Genomic DNA, 26503 nt, shown 5'->3' on the forward strand with positions numbered 1-26503 from the left:
CATCTCTCTTTCTTATTTGATTTTTCTCTTCATAGCACTTATTACTATCTAACATAATATATCTCTTATTGATTCATCTCACATTTGTTAATCTCTTTTCCACCTTGCACCAGAGTGTAAGCTTTACAAGTGGTGGGATTTTTATGTGGTTTTAATTTCTTTATCCTCATTTTCTAAAATCATGCCTGGCACATAACAGATCTTTAGAAACATTTGTTAAATGAAAAAGTGAATGAATAAATAAGTGGACAGATCAATATCAGCCCAGAAATAAATCTCAGAATATAAAAAAGTATGTGATAAATGTGTTATCATAAATCAATGAATAACAAAAGGGATAGTCAATAAATGCTGTTGAGTAAACTGTTTAGTCATACTTTACATTAGATATTCTTTTCTCATCTTATACTAAAAAGATCCAGATGAATTTAAAAGATGAATATAGAGTAAAATAACGTAAGGCTCAAACTCTTTTAGATAGTGGAATATGGAGAAACTTTCTAAGCATAAAACAATTAGAGAATTCACAAAGGACAAACGTATTAAAACCAATAACATGAAGTATAAAATCATGTATATAGACATTCTTAAAAAGTAAAAGGCAAATGTCAAATAAGAGTAAAATAAGGCCGGGCGCCGTGGCTCAAGCCTGTAATCCCAGCACTTTGGGAGGCCGAGACGGGCGGATCACGAGGTCAGGAGATCGAGACCATCCTGGCTGACACGGTGAAACCCCGTCTCTACTTTAAAAAATACAAAAAACTAGCCAGGCGAGGTGGCGGCACCTGTAGTCCCAGCTACTCGGGAGGCTGAGGCAGGAGAATGGCGTGAACCCGGGAGGCGGAGCTTGCAGTGAGCTGAGATCTGGCCACTGCACTCCAGCCTGGGCGGCAGAGCGAGACTCCGTCTCAAAAAAAAAAAAAAAAAAAAAAAAAAAAAGAGTAAAATAATTACAATAACTATGACCAGCCAAAGAATAATATTCTTACTATAAAGTGCCTTAGGGTAAGAACAACACAATCAGACGGCAAAAAATGATCAGTTATGACCAGACGATTCACAAAGGGGAAAGATGTGCAAATAATAAATAATGTTACAAGGACTATTCAACTCTGCCAAAAATACATGAAATGAACATTTAGGTGCCAGTCAGAAATCATACACATGAATGTAACAAGAGTCTCCACAATATTCTTTGTTTTGATCCTTTAATACCATTTCTTATAATTTTATTAAGAAATGAATTAGGGATGTGATCAGATATTTATTAACAAGGATGTTCACTAAAGCATTTGTTAACAGTAAGTAAAAACCTGAGAATTAAACATTTTAAAAAATGGATAATCATTAAATTATGGCACAACACCACATTGGAATATTATACAGCCATTAAAAATACATCTTAGAAAAAGATTAATAACTTGAGTAAATGCTTACACTATTAAGGAAAAAAGTGGATAGCAATCATGTATATAGTAATTGTTCATTGTGTTTGTGTATCTGTGGATAAAATTTTAAAGAAAATATGCCATGTGTTAGCAGTAGTGATTTCTGAGTGATGTGATAGTAGACAATTATTTTTAGAGGTGATGTCTTGTTCTGCTCTCCAGGCTGGACTTGAACTCCTGAGCTCAAGTAAGTCCAGGAACATCCTGAGCACTTGGGACTACAGTGTGCATCACTGTGCCCAGTTCGTAGGTAATTTTTAATGCTTATTTTTGACTTTTTAACCATTTTCCAAATATTCTATCAAAGGTACTTAAACAGACAAAAACAGTAAAAGTAGTGAAAATGTCACATGTCCTCACTTATATGTGGGAGCTAAGAAAGTTGATCTCACGGAGGTAGAGAATAGAAGGATAGTCACCAGATGCCGGAAATGTGGTGATGAGCATGAAGAGAGGTTGGTTAGGTTGTGTGATGGGTACAATCATACAGTTAGATAGAAGGAGTATTTGATTGCACAGTAGGATGACTATAGCTAACAATGGCATATTGTGAATTTCAAAAAAGCCAGAAAAGAAGATTTGAAATATCCTCAACAAAAAGAAATAATAAATGTTCTGGGTGATGGATATCATAATACCACCTAAATATCTTGATTTGATCATTACACATTCCATGCATGTATCCAAATATCACATGTGCCTCATAAACATGCACAAAAATTATATGTCAATAAAAATTTTTAAAAATTAATGAAAATAGTCTCAAAGACATGAGAAAAACTGTCCCAAGCAGAAGAGCAAACCATTTTCACCATCCTATATTTCATTGGGAAAGGTCAATTTCAGGTGTACGCACTTGACAGGAACATGTACCAACTGGCCTTTATCACAGCAGAAAATCCTTCAGTTTATATTTCACAAATCAACCTGAACTTATGGTGCATTCTATGTGATTCATCAAAAGTGCTAGAAAGACTGCAGATCTCAAAATGAATAGGTTGTGTGATCTGTTAAAAGACTCTACACGCTCTCAAGGGAAATCTTGATTGCAAGAGTTGTGTGATCTTAGCACTCACAGGGCATCAGCCATTGTGATCAGAAGCACATATTCTGCAAAGCCTGAGGAGTTCTCGGCTGGCTTGATGGGCCAAGGGAGAGGAAATCCTATTTTCTCGAATAAGTCAGGGATACACACCATATTGCCAAATCTAAAAATAACAGCGTGGTAGCCTTATGAATGTAATAGTAACAACTAAAGCCAAGGGCAGCCTCTATTCCTAACAGATTAATGTACTTTCCTGAAGTAACAATATCTGTCTTGTATTAGGTCTGGAATAGATACCAGGACTGCAGGGTCTTTTATACGTGTTATCCCGCTTAATCTCTCGTAAGACTCTATGATGCAAGGTCATCTGAGGATGATGTAATGGAGACATGGCTCTAGATCTTTAAAAAAAAATCCAATTTAAAGTGCAATGGAGCCCCATTTTTTGTAATAAAATTCATAGGAAGGAGACTAACATGTGTACACACATGCCATATGGCAAGGTTAGGACTGGGTATTCATTCTAACATGTAGATATCAATAAACTCTTTTAAATTTAATGTATGTAATTCATTTCAGAAGAACTTTCATTTGCCAATAGAAACTTTATAATTTATCGTTTAAAAAAATAATCATTTGAATGCTAATATAGGTAAGTTGGGAGACAGTTTATGAACCATTCCCAAACTAGCATGACTGACTAATCAGGTATATAATCACTCTCCATAACATGTAGTTACAGGAAACATTACAAACCAAAGGTAGCACAATTAAAATGCAGAATTGTAAAATCCAACGAAATTTAATTCTCAGAGTCAATGATGAAAATTACCACTCAATCAGCACAGACATGTAATTCATGTTGAACTTTTCTCCATCATCTCCAATATGATATTCTGGTAGAGTAATATCTGGAAAATTTGAATATCAAAATTATTGTGTGCATTCATTGTACATAAAATGCATCAAGAAGTAAATAGTATAACTGGGGTCTGATAATATCAGAAATAAACAAGACAATATTATCAATAAAACATTTTGGACATTAGTGAAAAATCTCAGTTTCTCAGTTATTGATAATTTATATTAAATTAAAAGAAGTTAAGGAAAAAGTAACATTTACCTTAAACCCACATTCTTTTGAAACTTATTCTCTCATATGTTCATTATATAATCATGATTGTTCTGCTATATCTGATGGTGTGAATATATCTGAGGCTCTGAATTTCTCTTCTGTGGGTAGAAAACACAGCCCTTTAATAGAGAGCTGTACAAAACTGATCCTGTTTTCAAATATAAACTAAAATCACATAGAATGAATTAAACACCTGCTTTTACATCAAAACAGTTGGAAATGATGTGACTTGTCTAAGGGCCCTTAAACTCTGGCCTTGACTGCTGCTCACAAAATTTCAAAAGGAAATTGACTGAATTTTATGTTTCTATCTTACCTGAGATTTGCTAAATCACTCATAGGCTCATAATTTCTACATACAAAGGCAAAGTTCCTCAAGACACAAGACTTGCCTTTCCTCTTGGTGTCAATTCTTGCATATTGAGCTCTCTGAGTGGTCTCTTGAGCTTCTTTTGTGGTCCTACTTGTAAGGATTCTCTATCTCTTTGCTTTCCTTAATAGCATTATTTCCCATATTTCATTTGTGCTGGACAATATATGGAGTAGTGGCTTTTTCTCTTCAATATATGAAGCAGTGATTAACTTTAGGTAGAGCAATGTTAATCCCTCATTATGATTTCTCAATGCCCAGACACCTTGCAGAGATAATAAGAAAATTCCAAGACTCTTTGTGGGCAGGAACCATGTTTCCCTCACATCCTTCTTGGATGAGCATCCTAATAAAAAAAAATTCTAGGGAGATCACTTGGGTAAAGAGTCTTTCTAATAGTTCTCAAAAGACTAGTCTGGATTGGAAAGTAACTTCAGTTTTCTCTCAACTTTCCTTTTCTGCTCCTATTTAGAATAAGAATATGTCTTTCTTTTGTAGCCAAAAAATAACTGTCAGCCGTGACATTGTGCAAGAGACTCCAGGCTTGTTCTTTTTCCTTGTGTTCTCTGAAGAGAAAATGATTACACTGTGACTTGCCATTGATTAACTAAAATCATCCAACTATAGAGAGAGGAGAAAGTGCAAGCCAGAAACCATAGCAACCTCTGCAAAAATGATTCCTGTAATGACACTCTTTCAGAATGTCCAGGTTTCCAGGTGGGCGACTGCTTGTCATTTTTACCTGTAGTACTGGATCATCCACAGTGGAGCTGACTGGGGTTTACTTGTAAGGGCCATTCTAATTATGCAAGGAGAGCTCATACTTGCTGCTGAGAAGGAGCAACAGAAGCATTAGCTTTTGCTACATTGCACCATCAAGGAGGGATTACCTATACTCACCTCACTGCATTGGGAATCTATATGTATCTGCTCCCATTAACCTTTTTATTTCACCTGATAAACAAGAAGTTAGTCTCATTTCAGACTGTAAAGGGTCATTTCCATTTTGGGGGACACAGCTCTGACATCAGGGACTTCTATTATTATTCGACAGTGAGAATATTGAAATTTATCAGTGGTATTTTGATAATTTGTGTTCTGAGGACATCTATTTGATTGCCAACTGTAAGTTCAATAGATGAGAGAGTGGAACTCCAGACATGAAAGGGCAGTGTTACCACCTGGAAATCAGTGGGGAGGTTGGAAGTAATAACCTTTTTTCGCTAGATTTTGTTTTCACCATTTGGAATAATTTTCCTTACTACATTTTCAAACATTTTTAATACCCACATTTATACACAAAAACCCAAAAGAACACAGCAGTCTGCCGTCATTGTTGCTTTGGTATTTAGCCATTTGCTGACATACAGTGTAGCCAGCTATCAAAGGCAAATACTGGAAATAACTAATAGATCGTTTTAAATGCAGGCTTTTGCTTATTCAGACGAATCAGAAAATACTTTATCCAAACTTGTACTGTGCTAATTCATCTTGTATTTTAACACTGTTAAGAAGACACATTCATTCATTCTTTTTTTTTTAAAACAAAATCAAGCAAACAGTGAATACTGAAAGTCTAGTGTGTACTACCTAAGTAAGCACTGGGCCAATCAAGATAAAAATTATCTTTCTTCAAGGGAGCTACAGTCTAGAAATTCTCAAGTTCCTACTTGTTAAGAAATCAATGGATATTTAAAGATTTTAGAGTTTTTCCAGAGGGTAATTTGCTACCAACGGAAATGGCTCCAAGACACTTTCCTTGTTGTGACTGAAGCTCTTATTTAGCACCGGCTGCTTCAGGTTTACGTGATAAACTTTTATGAAAACTACTCTCCAATCACAGGATAATGGTAACCTCCCATTTGGTAAAGAGAAAGTACTCCATCTAAGGCTTCTATGGGCTGCAGTTAGAGTGGAAAGAAGTATGCTTCAGGCTACAATAAACTGGAGAGCAGCGGCCAGCAAGTAACTGAGAAACTGTAGGGCATAGCACAGCCTTTGTAAACCAAGAATCTTACATCATTTCCATACAATTCTTATTTATCTATGACTGTTTCCATGTATCTAAGTCTTTTTTTGCTCAGCAAGACTTTCCTTTCTGAGTAGACAGACTGTATCTCACGCTGCTTTCCTATGCCTATAGTATATAGGGTGCTTAATAAATATTTATTGACTTGACTGAATTTCTCTCTCATAATTTAAATTATAAGTGCAGAAAGCAAACTGAAACATATTGAATGCTACCTATGACTATAGAAAATCTCTTAAAAGTTTGAAAATGAGTTTTAGTCATCATTTAAATCCACTGTGGGGTTATGTAAGGTTATTTCTTGAAGCTAAATATAATGATGAATACATAAGTTTGCATTTCACATTCTCCTTTTAAAGAACTCATTTAGCTTATCTCTCAAAAACAGGTTTGATTAATTTAAAATATGCCCTTGGATATTGACTTTTCTGAATGAAAACCTACGAGAGGCTTGGTGCATATATAAGCTGTGTACTGATCAGGGAAAATACAAACAAATGGTGGACTCAGCAGAATCCATGCCCCATTTCAAGGACTTGACCTCTAACGTTGAATAGTTAATGTCTCATTCTTTATCATCAGTAATTATTGCCTTTAACACAATTAGTAAAACTTTCAGGATGTTCACCAGGGAGTGAATTTATAGGTTGTTATGTGAAGGGTTTTTTTTTTTTTTTCCTAAAAAACAAATACATCATGAGGCAAGAATTCATGTGGCAAGTCCTATGGCTAATTGCTTCCTTCGGGGCAGGCAGTTATTTGTGGGGGCTGAGGGAGAAAGTGTTTAGTTAATATTCACTTGGCTGGCCAATGATCATAGTTGAAATTATAATAGAGATAATTTTGCTTATGTAAGTAAAGTGCGTATTACTGGCAAAATGTCATGAAAAATGTAAAAGTTACTGTCAATTTATACTGAAATGCAGCTAGTCAGAGAGCGAGGATTTTGAAGGAGATGATGAGTCAGAAAATATTCAAGAAGGCTTTGGTGTGCATCCATTTTCATGATAGTAAAAATACATCGTTTTTCCCTCTCCTGTCAGTAATGTGCAAATAGTTGGTTTAGTAGTTGGTATTCCCTAGACCTTGTTGTTGCTGCAGAAGTTCGAATAGCAAGTACAAAATATTTAGTTCAATTTACATAGCACATATGTTTACATGACTAGATATGTCATTCACTAGACATTGTGCTCTAGAGGGCAGGTGCTAGAGTCTGATTCCAAGTTTAAGGGAGGGCCGGGCACAGTAGTTCATGCCTGTAATCCCAGCACTTTGGGAGATTGAGGTGGGAGGATTGCTTGAGACCAGCCTAGGAAACATAATGAAATCTCATCTCTACAAAAACTAGGATCACTTGAGCTCAGGAGTTCTACTAACACTGAGTGAGACCTTGTTTCCACTAAAATTAAAAAAAACATAGTGAGACTTTGTTTCTACTAAAATTAAAAAAAAAAAAAATAGCCAGGTGCTGTGGCACGTCCCTGTAGTCCCAGCTACTTGGGGCGCTAAGGTAGGAAGATTGCTTGAGCCCGGAAGTCGAGGCTTTGGTGAGCCCTGATCGTGTCACTGCACTCCAGCCTGGGCGACAGAGCAAGACCCTATCTCAAAGCCTAAGTGAGGCTTCCAATCATCCTAGTTTAAAGCGCTGGTGAGAGTCAGCTTAATCTGGTTTTTAATCTGGGCTCTGCCATCTGCTTGCTTTGTGTTATTGTATATTTAACCTCTATAAAGTCAAGAACATGTACTTTGTAAATGGCAGTCATTGTGTGTATGGTTTTATTAACATGGTCAAATGTTTAATTTTTAGTATGTTCTGGAGGATAGACAGATAGGGCGGTGGAGAGGAGAAAGGGAAAGAGTTTAATTTGTTGGTTTGCTTTAGCTAAGAGCTATTAGTTTAGTACAATGGTTGTTAAATATCTATCTGTGGTTCCATTACGTTAAAGACTCTTGGAGATTTTTTAAAAATGTAGATTTCTAATTCCATTCCTTAAGTCTCTCTGGAAAATTATTTTCTCCACTTACTCACTAGCTTACGAATGGAGAAAATGACTGCCCAGTGTCAACTCCACATGGTGTTTCAGTAATAGTTTTCAATGTACTTTGACCACTTGGGATAAATCAAAACAAAATGCTCACCTACATCACTCAAGGTCAAAACACATCTGAGCATAATGGTGGAGTATTAAGAAAGTGACAAGAACTCTACAAATCAAGCCCATAGCGTGAGACTAAAGCTGTACTCGGGACAAGTGCTTAGTATCACATATTATACACTATTAAAGGGTAATTTTTAAAAATGAAGCATTTAAATGAAAAAGCTAACAAAATCAACAACCAAAACTATATAAAGAAGGAAGCTTTGAAAACTGAGATAAAAGCAGAGATTATTCAATAGGAAAACAGTCAATAAAGCCCTATATATAAGGATTTTTGTTTTGTTTTGTTTTGTTTTCAGTTGTGGGACATGTCAGTTTCATTAAAGAAAGAACATAAACATAGCAAATGTGAAACCAAAATAATGTCATATAAGATAGAATGGCAATTATGACAATAACACATTTTATAGAATATTATGCTTTATAATACATTGAAAATATGAGTGTTAAAATTTTCCTTAAAATATATAAACTGCCATCATTAACTCGAAAAAATAGGTAATCTTAATAGACCAACAGTAAGGGAGGAAATTAAAAATATTGTAAAAATAATTATCTCCCAAAAGGCTCTGGCTGCACATAATTTTACCAGTGCATTCTTAAGATGTTTTCCAGAACAATAACTATTTACTATACAAAATTATCCAGAACATGAAAAGAAAGAGAAGGGAATTAAAAAAAAACTCAGTTATGATTCTGCCAGAACAGTGAATTACAAATCTGGTACAGCCAGGGCAAACATATTTAAAGTTCAATCAGGCCAGGCGCGGTGGCTCACACCTGTAATCCCAGGACTTTGGGAGTTCAAGACCAGCCTGGCCAACATGGTAAAACCCTGTCTCCATAAAAATACAAAAATTAGCTGGGAGTGATGATGGGTGCCTGTAATCCCAGCTACTTGGGAAGCTGAGGCCAGAGAATTGCTTGAACCTGGGAGGTGGAGGTTGCAGTGAGCTGAAATTGTACCATTGCACCCTAGCCTGGGTGACAGAGCAAGACTTCGTCTCAAAAAAATAAATAAATAAAAATAAAGTTCAATCATACATGTTATTATAAATGCAAAAATTTCCAAGTTAAACATTAATTAATGTTGTTTACTCTCAGATGTTCTCAGAATGCCAGGATCATTTAATGTAAGAGAAAACATTACATTTCATAAATCAGTAAAAGGAGAAAATTATCAGAAAGTGAAAAGGCATTTGAAAATGTAACCTCTGTATTTGATTTAAAAATTGTTTTATTAAGCTAAGTTTTGAGAAATATTTTTATCAAATAGCTTACTAAATGCATCTCAATGCAAACCTAATACCATTAACAGTAAAATAATGCAGGCACGTAATTGTTCAAGTCTGGAAAAAAGGCTGCTGGGGAGTCATTACTATTCTTTAACATTGTCCTATAAATTCTGGCATTCACTAGTCAAGAATAAGAGTAGTATTTAAGCTGGAATTCAGACAGTGAATTTTCATTATTTACAGATGATATGATTATCTTAAAAGCTCAAGAAAGTAAATTCAAGGAGAAAAACGTGCTAAAACTAAAAAAAGACAAAGTCATGTATTTAAAAAACTAAATGTATAACATTAATGGACAATAGATATATATGAATAATGACCAGTTAGAACATGTAAATACCAGGGAGAAAGTACCAATTTACACTAATGATAAAACAAATCATCAATTTAACAATAAAGATAAAAGAGTCATTATAAGAACATTTAAAACCTACCGAGATAATTAGAAGAACACTTGGACCATCAACATATCATTTTCCTGGAATATAGTAAAGATATAAAATATCATTTAAATAATTTTAAGTTAGAAAAATAATAATAGCTGATAGGTATTTACTATTATTTAAGCTTTTTACTTTGCTGTATGTAATTAGAATTAGTTTGTAGTTGCCTTTTCATATTATCGGAAAAAAAGGGCAAATTACCCAAACAATTTACAGTAAGTAAGTTACTCATAAGGGAGATATTGTACAAGTTATTAAAACATTTTAAAAATATGATTTAAACAGTATGTTGCTGGTTCACGAATGGACTTTCTAATACAGGTGACAGAATAGAAAGGAAGGAGTCTGATATTTAGAATGTGGTAAAGCTCATTATTTCAAATAAGTCAGAAAATAAACCATTGTTTAAAGAAGTGTGCTGAAACAAATGGTCATTTTATTTAAGAAAAAAAGTTAGACCCCTGACTCACACCTTATATTTCTGGAACTAGTTAATAATGGGGATAATTATAGTACCCATTATTTATGGTACCTAGTTGATCAGATTGTTTGTGGATTAAATTAGTTAATGTGTATGAAGGTCCTGGCGTGTGGCAACTTAGCTTTGGTTTGTAAATAAAATAAACAAAATTATAAACAATAAGCAAAATAAAAGTTAAGTTGCCATGTACCAGGCCTTTCATACACATTAACTAATTTAATCCACACAACCATTTGATCAGGCAGGTACTATAATTATCCTCATTTTACAGATAAGAAAATAGAGGCAAGAAAGGTTTAGTAATTTGCCCAAGATCATCCAGCTCTTAAATGGCAGAGACAGCATTTACACAGGGCTCAATCTCTATACTAAACCCTATTTGTCCTAGGATATGATTCTGTTAGTTTACTACTGATCAATTCTGTTTAGTGTTATTTTATTTAAACTTTTCTCTTTGATATTTATTCAAAAGTGAGAGTGCTTTCAGGTTTTCTTTTTGCATACCTTCATCTGATTTTTATATTACTGTTATTCTGGCTTTACCACAAATAATTTGGGAGCTTTCCATCATCCTTATATTCTAGAACACGTTAAATGGCAGCCAAAGAATCTTTTGGTTGCATATATCAAAGGACTCAGTCTTCTTTCTTCATCTTAATATCCTAAGAGACATTTCTATGAACATAGTTCATTTTCCAAAGGAAATGGGCACAGGCGTGGAGTGGCTATACAGAATTCTCTTTGCAGTGGCCATACTGTTGGGACACCTGATTGAGCATAGCATCTGACAACAGTATAGAGAACTTAAAATCAGAGAAGTCCGTTCACTGCACTGTTTCCTGTCACCAGATGCAGCCGATGATCAACCCTGCAGCTCCCTGTGCTGTCTCCTGCCTAAGTCACATCTCTCAAGTCAAGGGGAGGGGTCCTGTCAGGGTGCAGGCACGACCAGACCTTTATTTAGCAGGAGGCACAGCTGACTCAACCCCTGCTCGTGACACCCAGGGTGCTAATCAAAAGTCTATTGTGAGGTGCTGAGGCTGAGCCATCACTCTAGCAACTCTGACTTGTCTGCAAAATGATGCCTGTTTCGGGAAGTTTCTTCCTGAGAAATGATCCATAGGGTAGGCAGAAAAGTTCTCAAATGGACCAATGTGCTTCCCCAAAAGATAATTTTCACAGACACAGCAATCTCTCCCTGATATAGATTAGATATTTGTCCACTGCCCAAATCTCATGCTGAATTGTAATTCCCAGTGCTGGAGGTGTTTGGGTCCTGGGGGCAGATCCCTCATTACTTGGTTCTGTCTTCACAGTAGAGGGAGTTCTTGCAAGATCTGGTCATTTAAAAGTGGGTGACCCCTCCTCTCCACTCTCTGTCTCTCTTGCTTTCATCATGTGACATGCAAGCTCTGGGTTTGCCTTCCACCATGAGTAAAAGTTTCCTGAGCCTCCCCGGAAGCTGAGCAGATGCTGGTGCCATGCCTGTACAGCCTGCAAAACCGTGACCCAATTAAACCTCTTTTCTTTATAAATGACCCAGGCTCAGGTATTTCTTTATAGCAATGCGAGAATGGACTAATACACTCCCTCTACAATAGCAAAAGGTGTAGATTGGTGCAACCAGTCATATAATTTTAACCACGGAGAATGTATGACTCCATTTATGACATCCATTTTGTAGGTGAGAAAACTGAGCCCCAGAAAGTTGATATAACGTACTTAAGGTTTCTCAGCTATTAAGGACTGAGTCAGGTTTTATCCTTTCCCCATCCCTTACTGTCTCCTAGTCCACCAGTGAGAATAATTTTATATCCTAGCCAGGCACAGTGGGTCATACCTGTAATCCCAACAATTTGGGAGGCTGAGGCAGGAGGACAGCTTTAGGCCAGGATTCGAGAACAGCCTGGGCAACATAACAAAACCCCATCTCCAAAAATCATTTTAAAAAATATACTCCAGACAAAGACCTCTGCACCTAGCTGCACAGGTTGTACACTGCACAACTCCAGGTGGTGGTGTTCATATAGACTGAGTAAGAAACAGAGAATGGGGTCGTGCTGCCTCCTACCCAAAACCTTTGGCTTCTATCACTCCAGTGACACCCTGGGTTAAGGTGGGGAGACATCTACTCCCTGATTTTTGCTCCTAAGTAAATTCTTATGAGAACACAGCTGCCTCCCTCAACTCAAGAATGAATCAGTAAAGATTGAATTGAAAGATGAACATTGACTGACAGAAAAATCGCCTTTCTCCTTTGAACGTAAGACATTCTTATTAGCCCTATTGCAGAGCCTTAATTCACTCCTACTTAGGATGAGTTATTTTGCAACAGTAACTTGGCTGGCTCATGTTACCAGCCCTAGGGACATGACCAGGTCTGTGCATCTCTCAGCAGTGAGCACAGCTCAGACTCAAGCTGAGAGCCCTCAATGCATGATAATAAAGTTGGTTCTTGACTGGGCACAGTGGCTCATGCCTGTAATCCCGCACTTTGGGAGACCGAGGTGGGTAGATCACTTGAGATCAGGAGTTTGAGACCAGCCTGGCCAACATGGAGCAACCCCTTCTCTACTGAAAGTACAAAAATTAGCCAGGCATGGTGGTGCACGTCTGTAGTCCCAGCTTCTCAGGAGGCTGAGGCATGAGAATCACTTGAACTCAGAAGGTGGAGGTTGCAGCGAGCTGAGGTCTCGCCACTGCACTCCAGCCCGGGCAACAGAGCGAGACTCCATCTAAAAAGAAAAAAAAAGTTGGTTCTCTAAAAAGATAGTACCTGTTAAGGGTTCTCATGATTCATTGAAAAGAAAACAGAACAGAAGGTTCAGGGATCTGGGCTCCCACCTGACTCTAATACACAAGGGCTGAATGGCTGGGAAAGTTATTTCGTTTTTCCAAGCCTCATTTTCTCAACTCACAATCTATAGCATTGGATTAGCCCTTTATTATTTCCTTCTTACAATAAGTGCTATATGATGTAAGTATCTTTTTATTGTTGTATCTCATTCTCCAGAGACAAAGCAGCTCTAGAAACCTTCCACACCTGAAGTTGTGAGATCATCTAGGGACCTAATTTTCCTATCACTTTGAGTTAATAACTTTTGCAATAGTTTTGTCTGTGGTTGTCCCAGAATCCATCATTGTGGGGTGTCAGTGCCTGGGGTTAAGGTGATTTGATTAGATACTGGGGTAGTAAATGGAAATATAAAGCACCAATACAGATTTGAAGTATGATGGGACAACCTGGGCAACACAGCGAGACTTCGTCTCTACAAAAAATGTTTAAAAAATTAGCCTGGTCTGGTGGCGTGCACCTGTAGTGCCAGCTACTCAGGAGGTGGAGGTGGGAGGATCACTGGAGCCTAGGAACTTGAGGCTGCAGTGATCACCAGCCTGGGTGACAGAGCAAAATCTCTGTCTCTAAAAAATAGAAATACAATTTAAAATGAAATGTGATGGGAAACTTTGTGTAGTGACAGACTGGCTTGGAGCTTTGTTTATGGCTCCAGGGGTAGCTCAAACAGGCCACAGCCTACTGTAGTGATCAGAGGGGCATCACACAGGCCTTCTTCACCCACAACATCCTCACTCTGCCCTGCAGTGGTTCAAGGAGAGATTGGGCTTTGAAAACCGATTTCGGTCATTAAGAATACCCTGAAGAAGGTCAGGCACAGTGGCTCATGCCTGTAATCCCAGCACTTTGGGAGGCCAAGGTGGGTGGATCACCTGAGGTCAGGAGTTCGAGAGCAGCCTGGCCAACATGGTGAAACCCTGTCTCTACTAAAAATACAAAAATTAGCCGGGTGTGTTGGTGGGCCCCTGTAATCCCAGCTACTTGGGAGGCTGAGGTAGGAGAATCGTTTGAACCCGGGAGGCTGAGGTTGCAGTGAGCCGAGATTGTGCCACTGCACTCCAGCCTGGGCAACAGAGACTCTGTCTAATATATATATGTATACATACACACACACACACACACACACACACACACACACACACACATACCCTGAAGAGGAACAGAGGTAGACAGGCAAAACCTTTACAACTTCATTTTTAAGTAGGGTCCAGTCTCAATGCAATAAAGGTCACAACCTGGCATAAAATGAGCAGCCCTAATGAAGAGGCTGGGGGCTCTGAAAGGGGAAACAAGATAACACCCAAACTCAGCCTCACCCCCATTGCATAACTGTCCCAGAATTAGAAAGACTTCCAGATGCCCCTTGATGCACAGGAAGAGCTGGTCCCAATTACTTCCTCCCATTTGCATGTATTAATTTACAAATATCAGGTTCACTTGGCAATCTGAATAGTCGATTCTCGCCTCCCCTCACGCTGAGGCAACAGCTGAAGGCCCTCCTTGCTCTCTTGTGTGCCAGAGTTTGAGAGAAACGCCGTATGACCTCTGCCTCCTTATTATTCCTGCCCACTCGGCTGTTCTAAGTTAATCAGGAACCAGAACCTTCCAGGGGCCATTGTTCGGATAATGTTAGCTCATCTTCCTGTTTCAGTTTCAATTTTCATCGCCTTAATAAAAAGAGTGTTTTCTTTCTCTTCATCCTTCCCTGCCATGCCCTGAATGGCCACTTCCATCAAATTACGTGAAGGATGAAAGAAATGGGCAAATACAGCTATATGAAAGGGGGAAAAAAACCCTGCAAACTAAAAAGTCAATGCTTTGTAGCTGCACATAATTTTCTTCTCTCCGCAGCTATCCACATGTAAGTAGGAGAGGGCAACATGAAAGCTTTGTAATTTCTCTAAAAGGTTATTCCATAATGTGTCAAAGCTGGGGAGCAAAAAGAAAGTGTGTACTCAAAGCCACATACCTTTCCCTGCAATTTTCCCCTCTATTACTCAGATTGCTAAGACGGCTTTTTCCTCCTAAAACCACATATTGAAATTGGAAAACCCTGCTAAGAACCAATTCAAATTTCTGGCATCATTGTATTTCCTGAAGATGAGCTCTCATGCTGATGATGGAGAAATGAAAAAAATAAACAAAACAAAAAGCTCAAGCCTTTGTTTTCCTGAGAGGACAGATTTTGCTGCTTTGAACCAGGGGTTTCTGGGGAGCAACTTTCTTGAGGCAAATGTGAGTCAGATGCAGGAGGTGAGGCAAAAGCCATTAATTCAATTACAGGAAATTAGGATGAGTACTTAGATTTCTCTATCTCCGTAACATTTTTCATTTGGATTAAAATCAGGCTAAGAAATAAATCTTCTGATAGGAATTTTGCCCAGTAAATAATGTTGAATTGAGTCTACTTCCCTACTAATGGTTCCACTCATCAGTCATTAGTTCTACTCTCCCTACTAAGAGTTAAAAGATTTCTGTTTAAGGAAAGCTTCTCTCTCCCTCAAAGAACAAGATCTAAGACAAAATAGACTATAATTAAGCAACGGGGATATCATGGAGTACTTTCCAAAGTCACAGAGCTAAAACTTTGCTTCTGTAGGGAGTAGTGCAATTTAGTTTTTCTTCAATCTGTACATCAGCAATAAAACAGCAAAAGCAGAATTAGAGTGGCTGTGTTCACAGCAACGTGGATGGGATTGGAGACTATTATTCTCAGTGAAGTAACTCAGGAATGGAAAACCAAATATCATGTGTTTTCTTTCATAAGCAGGAGCTAAGCTATGAGAATGCAAAGGTGTAAGAATGACACAGTGGACTGTGGGGACGCGGGGACAAAGCATGGGAAGGGGGTGAGGAATAAAAGACCACAAATTGGGTTCAATGTATACTGCTTGAGAGATGGTGCACCAAAATCTCACAAATCATCACTAAAGAACTGACTCATATAACCAAACACCACCTGTTTCCTAAAAGCCTGTGGAAGTAAAAAATTTAATAAATAAATACATAATTTCCCATTCAAAATAAAAACAATTACAGTGGCTGCGGGCTAGGATTCATCCTTAATTTTTCCCTACCAGGCCTAGACAATAGGTAGGTACTAGGCTAGAAAGCCGAAGGCTGGAATGCTAAAATAATTACAGGGCAGGCTGTGGGCTTTATCCAGGCAATCGAGCAGGACTTGTGTATTGGAAGTCCAGGCAGGCATTTCATTCATTCATGTAACAATGATGCAGTGCTCGCCTTGGCAGCACATACACTAAAATGGGAACAATATGGAGAAGATTAGCATGACCCCTAAAAAGTAAAAAATAAATCAATAATGATGCACTAATTGGGTGCATGTACCAGGTGCTTTTCCAGACAGTTGGGCTATATTGGTGGAACAGACAAAGATCCTTGTCTTTGTGGAATATTCATTCTGAAGCAATTAATCATAAACATGATAATGGGGTAAATTCTACAGTGTGTTCAAAGCTGAGAAATGCTATGGGGAAAAAAAAATGAAATAGAAAGATAGGGATCAAGAATGCCACGGAGGCAAGTGGAATGTGGGTCTCAAGTTTTAAATAGGCAGTCAGGTTTTATTTCAACGGTGCCACTTGAAGAAAAGACTGGAAGGGCACGAGGGCCTTAGTCAGTTAGGTGTCTAAGGCAGCGCATTCCAGGAGGAGGGGATGGTTGTAATACGAAGGTCAGAGGCAGGAGCGCATCTGGCAGGCTGGCGAGAAGAGGGAAGTGGGTTGGCTGTAGCAGAGGCAAGTAAGGTAGAGAAGAGAGGAGCTGATGTCAGTGCCATAAAGGGAGGAGGTTGTAGTTAACTGTGGACCATTGTAGGAGCCTTAGCTTTTACTCTGAGCAAGATGGGAGCCATTGGGGTTTCGAGGGCTTTGTATATTGAATTAAGACTTTCATACATCAGTTGAAAGAGGAGAACTTTAGGTGATTACTGTTCAGGTTAACAGCTCCCTTTCAGCAGTGCTGCTATCTGTAAGGAATGCTTTGCAATGAATTGGGTTTTTTATTGTGATATCATTTTTCTTCATAAAAATTAAGTGCTGGCCCTAATGCAATTGAGACAAAGCTGGAAATCATTATATCTGTGATTCTTAACCTGGGTCATAAATTAGAATCCTATGGGGAGCTTTTACAGCCTATGAATGCCAGCACCCATGCCCAGTGATTCTGATTTAAATGGCCCAGGAAAGAGCCTGGGAATCTTCATTTAAAATAAAACCAAAACAAACAGAGCAAAGAAAAAGACTTTCTAGGTGATTTTAATGTGCCACCGAGATTGGTCAATTCTGCATTAGATGCTTTGAAGGTAAAAATCTTCAGCTCATTGAACTAAAACTAACAGATCCTCTATTTTGATGAAAAACAATAAAATTTCAAAAATATGCATGAAATCCTCAAATGCTATCATGAGATAGCATGCCTAAAAGGAATGATGTAGTCAGAGATTTTAGAATATTTTCAATGTAAATGAAACCTCTACTTACAACATGTCAGCCTGTAGGGATTTCCTGTACTTTATTTTGCTTAGAGTTTTGAAGAGTAGTTTTTAAGAGTGGGGATGTGGTAGTCTATGAAACTGTACTTCTCTTTCATGGTGACTGAGCCCACATGCACAGTGAACTGGATGTCCCGAAATGCACGACTGGCTCTGCAGTGTCCTCTCTGCTCAGCAACAAACTCCACTTTGGGGCACGGGCCTCCTTGCCCAGTCTGTAGAAGTGAGACAGCCACTCACCTGAACAAGCGTTTAAATTAGCCACATTAAAATGAGAAGAAAACACTCCTGACGCCCAAGGAACAATGCTGCATGCGCAAGGGTAAAGGAAAAAGCAAAATAGTTGATAAAGAGAAGGAGGGCTAATAACTGGAATGTCTATGTAGCTCTCTGCTTTCCTGTCTTTTTGGATGACAAGTAAGAGGAAGCCTGCCTGTTACCCTCAAAGATGTTGCACTGTAGTAAATGAAACCACCTTTGATCGCTTGAAAGTGGGGTATGCATCTTTTAAATCATTATTGTCATCACAGCTTTACATTCATGATCTTATGCCATTCTCACAATCCTGACATTTAGATGTTATATTAACCCCCTTTTACATAGAGAGAAATCCAGTTTTAGAAATCTGAGGAAACTTTCCGATACTAACAACTGGTGCATTGCAATAGCTGGCTTTGAGCCCCTGCAGTCTGGCTTCAAGGCTGTGACACACAGCTACCCTGCTCCCCCTACTCCATTGGAATAGAAATGCTGGATCCTATGCCCCAATGCAGCTCCTGCGACTGCTGAATAAATAGGGTGGAGGTTGTAGCCGATTTGCTCAATATTTTCTCCAAATAAAATATTCTTAGCATGTACATATCTATTATTCATTCTGCAAATGAGTATAGGCACTCCTATATTTCTCTTGGCATTAAATGACTTAGATGGCATTTATTGTGCTATGACATCAAAGAAAAAATAAAATATTTTGTGAACATCACTAAGTAAATCTCATCTTCCTTGAAAACTGCTGTCTGCCTACTCATTTTGACTTGATTTCATCACTGCCTTCAAAATGTGGCAGCCAAAATTCTACTAATGTTAGGGTGGGGAAAAGTCCATTCTCAAAAAGCCGGATTACCCAGATGGAACAGAGAAATCTGTTACGGGCCTCCAAATAACAACAGTGTATAATTAGCAGCTGTTAAAAGAATAGAAGTCAATTGAACAAAAATATGGTATGATCCACATTCATTTATTAAATACCTTATGTTTCCAAACACTGCTTTTCACAGTGGCTGAAAAGTCTTCTTGGGGGCATTTCAGCATGTGTCCCTGGGCACCAAACACAGGGAATTGACAGATTTTTAAAAAACTTCTAAAAAGAGTTATTACTACATCCAACAGCCAGGCACAGACATGCCTCTTTTACATCTGCGGGATGAAAAAATAAATTTGTCAAAATCAACCTTCAAGTAGGCTGCCATTATCAAAGACGTCAGCAGCCCGTCTCCCTAGGAGACAGCGAAACCCCGCATTTATCTAAATTATCTCAGTAATATGACAGAGTGATTGCTCACTAATGGTCAGTAACAGTTTTCTTTGTCATTTTCCTAGTCATTACCTCCTCGGAATGAACTCCAGAATAAACTGCTTGCAGTCCGTGACTAGAATGCTAATTTCCTCCTTACATTTGTGGCTATTTCTCTTAAACATATGAACATGGCTATCATATTTCTGACATTTTCATTTTGTGAAAAAGAACACTGTGCCTTAGCAAATCTGATAAACACAGAGATACTTTACATGCAAATAAATAAATAAATAAATAACTACTGTTAGCATTTCCTCCCATGTGAATTCTTCCATCTGACAAAGCTTGTAGTGAGTGACTGCAAGCTCAGAAAAAGCCAGAGGAGGTTATTTGCAGGTGTGGGCTCTGTTTTTGTGGCTTTATCAAACTATGCCTCACGTTTTCATTTCTCAAACCATCCTCCTTTGAAGATACCGATGATACAGTCGAACCAAGTGCCCTTGACAGCAGATTCTGTGAATATTTTGCTGCAACAGCATGAGTCTCCAAACCCTTGGCCTTTTCTGAGAAGGAAGGAAGAGGTGGCCAACTGTTTGTTGTACATGATTTTCTGCCCAATAAAAGCTAGATTGGACTTTATTAAAACTAAAAAGCCCAAGGCCAGAAGGAAATGGTAAGAAAGCAGAACTTCTTCTTCCAATAAATGAGCTGGGGAAGTTGTAAAAAAAAGTGAAGTTTAAAGAATGTTGAAGAAAGAACTGTACCGGGAAAGTAGGTCAGAGTGGTCCCTTGGCTGGGCAGTCCAAATACAGGAGCCAAAACAACCAGCTGGGGATTCAGAATGGCAGCTACAGTGGCCATTACAGGTAGGAAAAGCTGGGTCAGCTGTGCTCCTATCCTGTGCAGAACTTCCACCTTACAAAAGATGAAATGAAGTAAATGCAGACACTATGGAAATAAATGTATGAGAATATCACTGTCCATTCATGTGCAAAAGGAGTCGTGAACAATTCAGTAGTCTCCTTTGCATCCCAGTGCAATCTCAACTGCATTGTTTCTCTAGCAATTTTGACCTTTTTGTTTATTCACTTAAAAACCAACCACATGACTCATATTTTCTGGGACAGTCATGACTTGAAGGGATTTGTTCCATTTCTACTTGGAAGTACATACATGCTTATTGGAATAAGTATACTGATTATGGGGTTGGGAAAATATGACCACTAAACAAACATACATCAGACCTAAGCTGAGTTTCAATACAGATGTACTCCATGTCATCCACTGTAATCTTTCTCTATTTGACCTGGTGCATGTGATCAGTCACACCTTACTCCCCAGAGTACCCATATGTCCAAGTGCCAATTAGAACTGGCAGCCTACATGCCCTACAGGCATTTCAAAGGTGTCTTATCAGAATACTAAGCTTGACATTTTCCCTTTCCAACTTGTGGTTTCATCTAGTAAATTTCACAAACCAGAACACTGTGGTTATCCTAAAATTTATCTTCTCCTTCACTTCCAAGCCAAATCCAGTTCTGCTTTTGTTTGGTCCCTGGAATACATGTGCACCTCTGTAGGTCTGACACTACTGCATATCAGGCCCTCCCCATCCATTGCTTGAACTAGTGCAGCAAACTTCTTCTTTTCTTTTCTTTTTTTTTTTTGATACAGAGTCTTGCTTTGTTGCCTAGGCTGGAGTGTAGTGGTATAATTACAACTAACTGTAGCCTTGAACTCTTAGACTCAGGAGATCCTCCTGCCTCAGCCTCCTGAGTAGCTGGGAATACAGGTATGCACCACCATACCCAGTTAATTTTGTTAAAAGGTTTTTTTTTTTGTGGCGTGAGCCACTGAGCCTGGCCCCAACTAACTCTTAATTGGTTTCTCCATTTCTAGTTTTCTTCATTTCCAGGCCATTTTCCATACTGCTTTCACTTTTCTTTCTTAATTAAAAAAAACTTGTCTATTCTCCTAATTTAAAATACAAAATGGTACCCAAATTCTTCAAATCATGGCATTCGATTAAACTCTAACTCAGTCTCTGTCACTCAGTCTCTAAACCCCACTCTGAAAATGTTATGCTCCCATCAAAACTAGGCTTTATGTGGTAACTTTCATCAACATCGTCCTTCCCTCTGTGTTCACACATCTTTTGAAACCAACCGTAAATCCCATCTTCATTCTTTAAATTTCATTCCATCCCTTAAGTAAATTAACCCTGCTTCACACTTTCACTATTTGATTTTTCTTTTCTCTATGCTTTCCTAGCTCAATTTCGACGTCTAATGTAGGACTGAACACACTGAATGGTAGTTGCTGCTTTATGTGTTCCCTCTCCTTTCCAATCTATCAGCCCCTTGAGGGCAGATGCTGTTATCTATTCACCTGTGTCCAAGTCCCTGGCATATAACAAACTCTTAATGCATACATGCTGAATTGAGTGACTATAGATCATCATATTTGACATCCTAACATCTATATTATTAAAAAACAAGGCATAAATTTTAAAAAATACTACTTTTCTCATGCAATAGTACTTCAAATCCTAAGACACCTTCTGTGTTAATGATAATAACCTATCTTTTTTGTCTATGGCCATATGAACATGCCTAACCTTGTCTGATCTTGGAAGCTAAGCAGGGTCCAGCCTGCTTAGTACTTGGATGGGAGACCAACTATTAGGTGCTGTCGTCTTTAAAAGAGAACAAGGTGCTGTCGTCTTTAAAAGAAAACAAAACCCCACCTTGTGTCTAGCAACCAAACATTGTCTAGTTTAATCACTCAAACAGCAGAAATCCCACGTTAAGGGTAAAAGTCTTTGAATAGCAGAATCATGGGTAAGGAAAGAAAAATAACACTGTGGTTTGCTGGGCTGTTCACAGCAAGTTTGGGGACTGAAACTAGTGTGAGGTGGGGGTTGGGGGATATAGAAACATAGGAACAATATTCCAGTCCATAGGCACTTCTCAGACTTCATGCTGTCCTTTTAAAATATTCTTTCCCTACCAGATATTTTTCCCAGAATCTAGAGTCCCTTGATGTTAGTTTGAATGTGATGTAAAATTTGGAGATCATTTGCTAAGAACTATCATATAACTCCTCTCCTGACGAAGGAGAGTTCTTGGCCATGTCAGCATCTATAAACTTTGTTTTGAGAAGAGGCAGAGGTATCTCATTTCAGAAGAGGGGTCTGAGAATATTGAACATTAAACTGTACTGAATCAGTAAACTTGAGGTCACAATATAAAGCCAAAAGCTGAACCCCTGAAAAGCATAAGCCCCAGCGTAACACAAACAGTTATACTTACCCCAGTGGTGCTTGACAGCATTGCTGTATTATTACTCACTACAAAGGCTGATGTTCAGAATGTTGACAATGGGCCGGGCATGGTGGCTCATGCCTATAATCCCAGCACATCGGGAGGCTAAGGCTGGTGGATCACTTGAGCCCAAGAGTAGAGATCAGCCTGGGCAATGTGGCAAAACTCTGTCTCTACAAAAAAAAAAAAAAATACAAAAATTAGCCAGACATGGTGGCCTACCCCTATAGTCCCAGCAACTCAGGAAGCTGAGGCGGGAGGATTGCTTGAGCCCAGAGTTCAAGGCTGCAGGGAGCCATGATTATGCCGCTGCACTCCAGCCTGGGTGACAAAATGAGACTCCATCTCTAAAAAAAGAAAAAAAAAAAAATTGAGAATGTTGACAATGAGTCATCAACGAAAGGTTAAATTATGCTCAGTTCATCTATTTATGAAGTCAAATGAATATAGAATATGTTTTAGGAGGAATTCCTCTCAAACAGCATAATTTTAAGAATCTTGTGTTTCAGGGAGTAAAATTCCATTGCCTGGTGATTTACTTTTTGACAATTAGCTCTTTTCCTACCCATGCAAAGCCAACTGAAGTATTTATCATACCAATAGACTAACTCCACGACAGTGACACATCTGAAATATACTTTTAGGTGTAAACGGTTTTAAAGAGCATTTTTTACCCTTGTGAGAGATAAACAGTAGTATGGACCATAATATATACTCAAAAACAAACTCTGAAAAAACAGTACAACATTTAAGACAACTCCACGGTTTGCAGCTTTTGATTTTGCCTCATTACAACTATGTACTCTGTTTATTTCTTTGCCTTCTGTCTAAAATAAACGGTAAGTTATTTGAAGCACGATTGCGTCTAGCTCATCTTCCATCTTATGCAGTACCTAAAGGAAATGACTAACGCTATTAACATTGTCAACATTCGCATTGATAAGGGACCACCAGCATGAAACTCTGGCCTGGTCATCACAGACAGATTCTAAGTTGAAGACCAAGAAGGTATCTCTCTATCTGGATTACCAGGTGTCACAAATAGATGAGTCCTTCATGCTTCATGAGATACAAGAGGAGGAAACGAGTCTGAGTTCAGACATGACTGAAGACCTACAGAATCTCAGTTTGCATTTAATACGGTAGTTGTAACGCATAGTCACTTTCAGTATCAATACAATTTTTGTGTTAAATCTCTAAATATCTTAAAATAATATCCATTAAATAAAGTTGTCCCTCTCTCACTAGGGTGTATCTAGAGAAAACTCACTGAGAGGGCAAAGTCATGAAACCAAGGTATAAAGGGAAGTATTTTAGCCAGAAGAAAATAAATCCAAATGCCATGATATTTAAAGAAATATCAAATGCAAAAGAAAGAGCAAAATGTTTCTTTTTGTTATTTAAGCTGGTTAAAGTAAAATCAGTAAGTGAACCACATTACAGAGGGGTAGAGAAATGCGTGTGTGTGTGTGTATGTGTGTGTGTGTGCGAGACAGAGAGAGACAGAGAAACTAAGCAGGAAAATAAAAAGAGAGAGGAGAGATTGAGAAAAATAGTCATATTTTCAGACTTTCTGTGATTCTTCCAATTAGTGAGAGATAATTCTTGACGACATTGAAGGTCCTTTCCAACTCCAGATTCCATGATTCCATGTCTGGAAGTTTATTTTACTTAGAAGGGAGTGAATGATTGGCAGAAATAATGACTCAGCTTCAAATGGAATCTTATTAGCAAGTTTTTTGTTGTTGTTGTCATAGCTTTTCAATCTCCAGCTCCTTAAAAAAAATAATTCAGTGGAAACACACAGACAGTAAGTCTCCTTGAATGTCCTTCAATCAAACAGCAGCAGTAGCCTACGCTACCCCACAGACACAAGTCTTGTATTTCCCTGCAGACGTCACTTCGGAGAGTATGTTGGCCGCCTGCTACATACGCACAAATTCATTCAAACACCAGAGACACAATCTGGATCTTGCAAACAGGACAGATTCACATTACCTTCTGTGCTGCGTGTCTGTGCTTTCAGATTCCATTGCACTGTTGCCTGCATCTGTTATTGAACAAACAGCTTGGTTTAAATGTCTGCCTGTGCACAGAGAAACATTCCCTAGGATTTGAGCTGACAGTGATTTCACCAGCTAGGAGAATGACAGTACGAATGATGGGTTACTCCCGGAATATAAATCATGGCTTGGAGATTAGGAATCTATTTAGTTTAGTATGAGCTACAAGTCTCCCTTGGGAGATAATCCTACCATTCCAGTGATATCCAGCCCCTACAGGCAACAGTACCGCATCTCCATCAGGAGGCACTGGGTAGAACACGGGGCAGTGTGGCATGCCTGGAATCTGCCTACAAACTTCTTGCTCCTAGTACCATCATTTCTATGTAACACTGACATTATTCTTCTCTTTGTTTTAAAGATTAGGAGGTCAGAAACCATTCTATGGTAAAATAGACCCCATATATGTAAACATCCAGATCTTATAAATCTATTTATTCTGAGCAGAACAGGCAGTTTGTAAGAAGACTGCAATTCCACTATAATAGAATTGTCTATGACTGAGAGGGGATATAGAGTCAATAACATCAACACTACACTCCCGTATCTATCAGAGCCAGAAGACCTGCCTGTCATTATCCAAATAACCAAGTCTCAGTCTTTCTAAAACAGGCCTGTGTCCTGAGTCAATACTTTACTAATTCATCAGCCACATTAGATAGTCTTCCTAAGGTCATTTTTCTCTAGTGGTTTATGTTCTAATGGGAAAGGCAAGACTCCCTCCTCAAAGGAAGGCTCAGTAGATTGTCCTGAATGGGTAAAAGACACATATCATATAGGAATAGAATAGGTAACAAGTATTGGATGGTTTTATGGCATGGTATGACTGTGTTGATGATGTCAAACAGCAGTATTTTCTCCTTCTTCATAGAATAGAAAAAAAGTAGAGGAATTATGTTGCAGTGACCCTTTTGGTTAATACAGAGCTTGTGGACTAGGGAATGAAAATGTTGAAAAAAACTATGTAAAAAGTTAGATGCTTGTATGTCACAGAAAATGATAGACCATTATAACTCCTAGACATTAGAAATTTTAAGGAGTTCAATCATAGGGGCGGGCCGGGTGTGGTGGCTCACACCTGTAATCCCAGCACTTTGGAAGGAGGAGGTGGGCGGATCACCTGAGGTCAGGAGTTCAAGACCAGCCTGGCTAACATGGTGAAACCCCGTTTCTACTAAAAATACAAAAAATTAGGCAGGCATGGTGGTGCATGCCTATAATCCCAGCTATTTGGGAGGTGCAGGAGAATGGCTTGAACCCGGGAGGCAGAGGTTGCAATGAGCCGAGATCGTGCCACTGCACTCCAACTTGGGCAACAAGAGCAAAACTCCATCTCAAAACAAACAAGCAAACAAATTATAGAGGAAGTGATTGTAGAATTGTTTCAGATCTATAAATATCTCATACAATATGTAAACTTTCTGCTTTTAACCTGTGAGTAAATGAAATTGCATTCTAATACCTCTCTACTACTTGTATGAGAGGTTTTCTTTTATTAATTGGAGTTAGGGGACAGCCATTGAAAAAATACACACTTCAATAAGACAGAGGGTATGCCTTTCAAAATTTTTAAAGTATCTCCTGCAGGAGCAAATTCTCCAGAATCCCAAATGGTGAAATACCATTGATTGAATTGGGTTTAATCAATTCCTTGCTGTATTTCAGCTTATGGAGAACCTTGCAGAATTATTTAAAGCATTGCCTATTTCGATTCAATTAAATTATTAAAAACACTGAAATTTCAAATCAATGTATATTTTATTTTCTATTTTAAATTGCAAAATATTAAACACATACAGCTAATACATAGAACAGACACTTTAGACCCC

The 26503-nt window shown here is 38.3% G+C and overlaps 1 long non-coding RNA gene and 1 other non-coding gene across 2 annotated transcripts; one reads left to right on the forward strand and one right to left on the reverse strand.

The window, feature by feature from the left end:
* Positions 1–1271: 1271 nt before the first annotated feature.
* LOC105480011 (uncharacterized) lies at positions 1272–24730 on the reverse strand. Its single transcript, XR_986228.3, has 5 exons — positions 24610–24730; positions 22600–22784; positions 9916–9959; positions 3617–3726; positions 1272–3404 (listed from the first exon to the last, which is right to left on the reverse strand). It is a non-coding gene; the product is annotated as an uncharacterized lncRNA (long non-coding RNA).
* LOC112426400 (U6 spliceosomal RNA) lies at positions 16495–16599 on the forward strand. The gene has a single exon (XR_003017701.2). It is a non-coding gene; the product is annotated as a U6 spliceosomal RNA (small nuclear RNA).
* Positions 24731–26503: the final 1773 nt, after the last annotated feature.

The sequence above is a fragment of the Macaca nemestrina genome, chromosome 9, assembly GCF_043159975.1.
Source record: "Macaca nemestrina isolate mMacNem1 chromosome 9, mMacNem.hap1, whole genome shotgun sequence".
In the NCBI taxonomy this organism is placed as follows: Eukaryota; Metazoa; Chordata; class Mammalia; order Primates; family Cercopithecidae; genus Macaca; species Macaca nemestrina.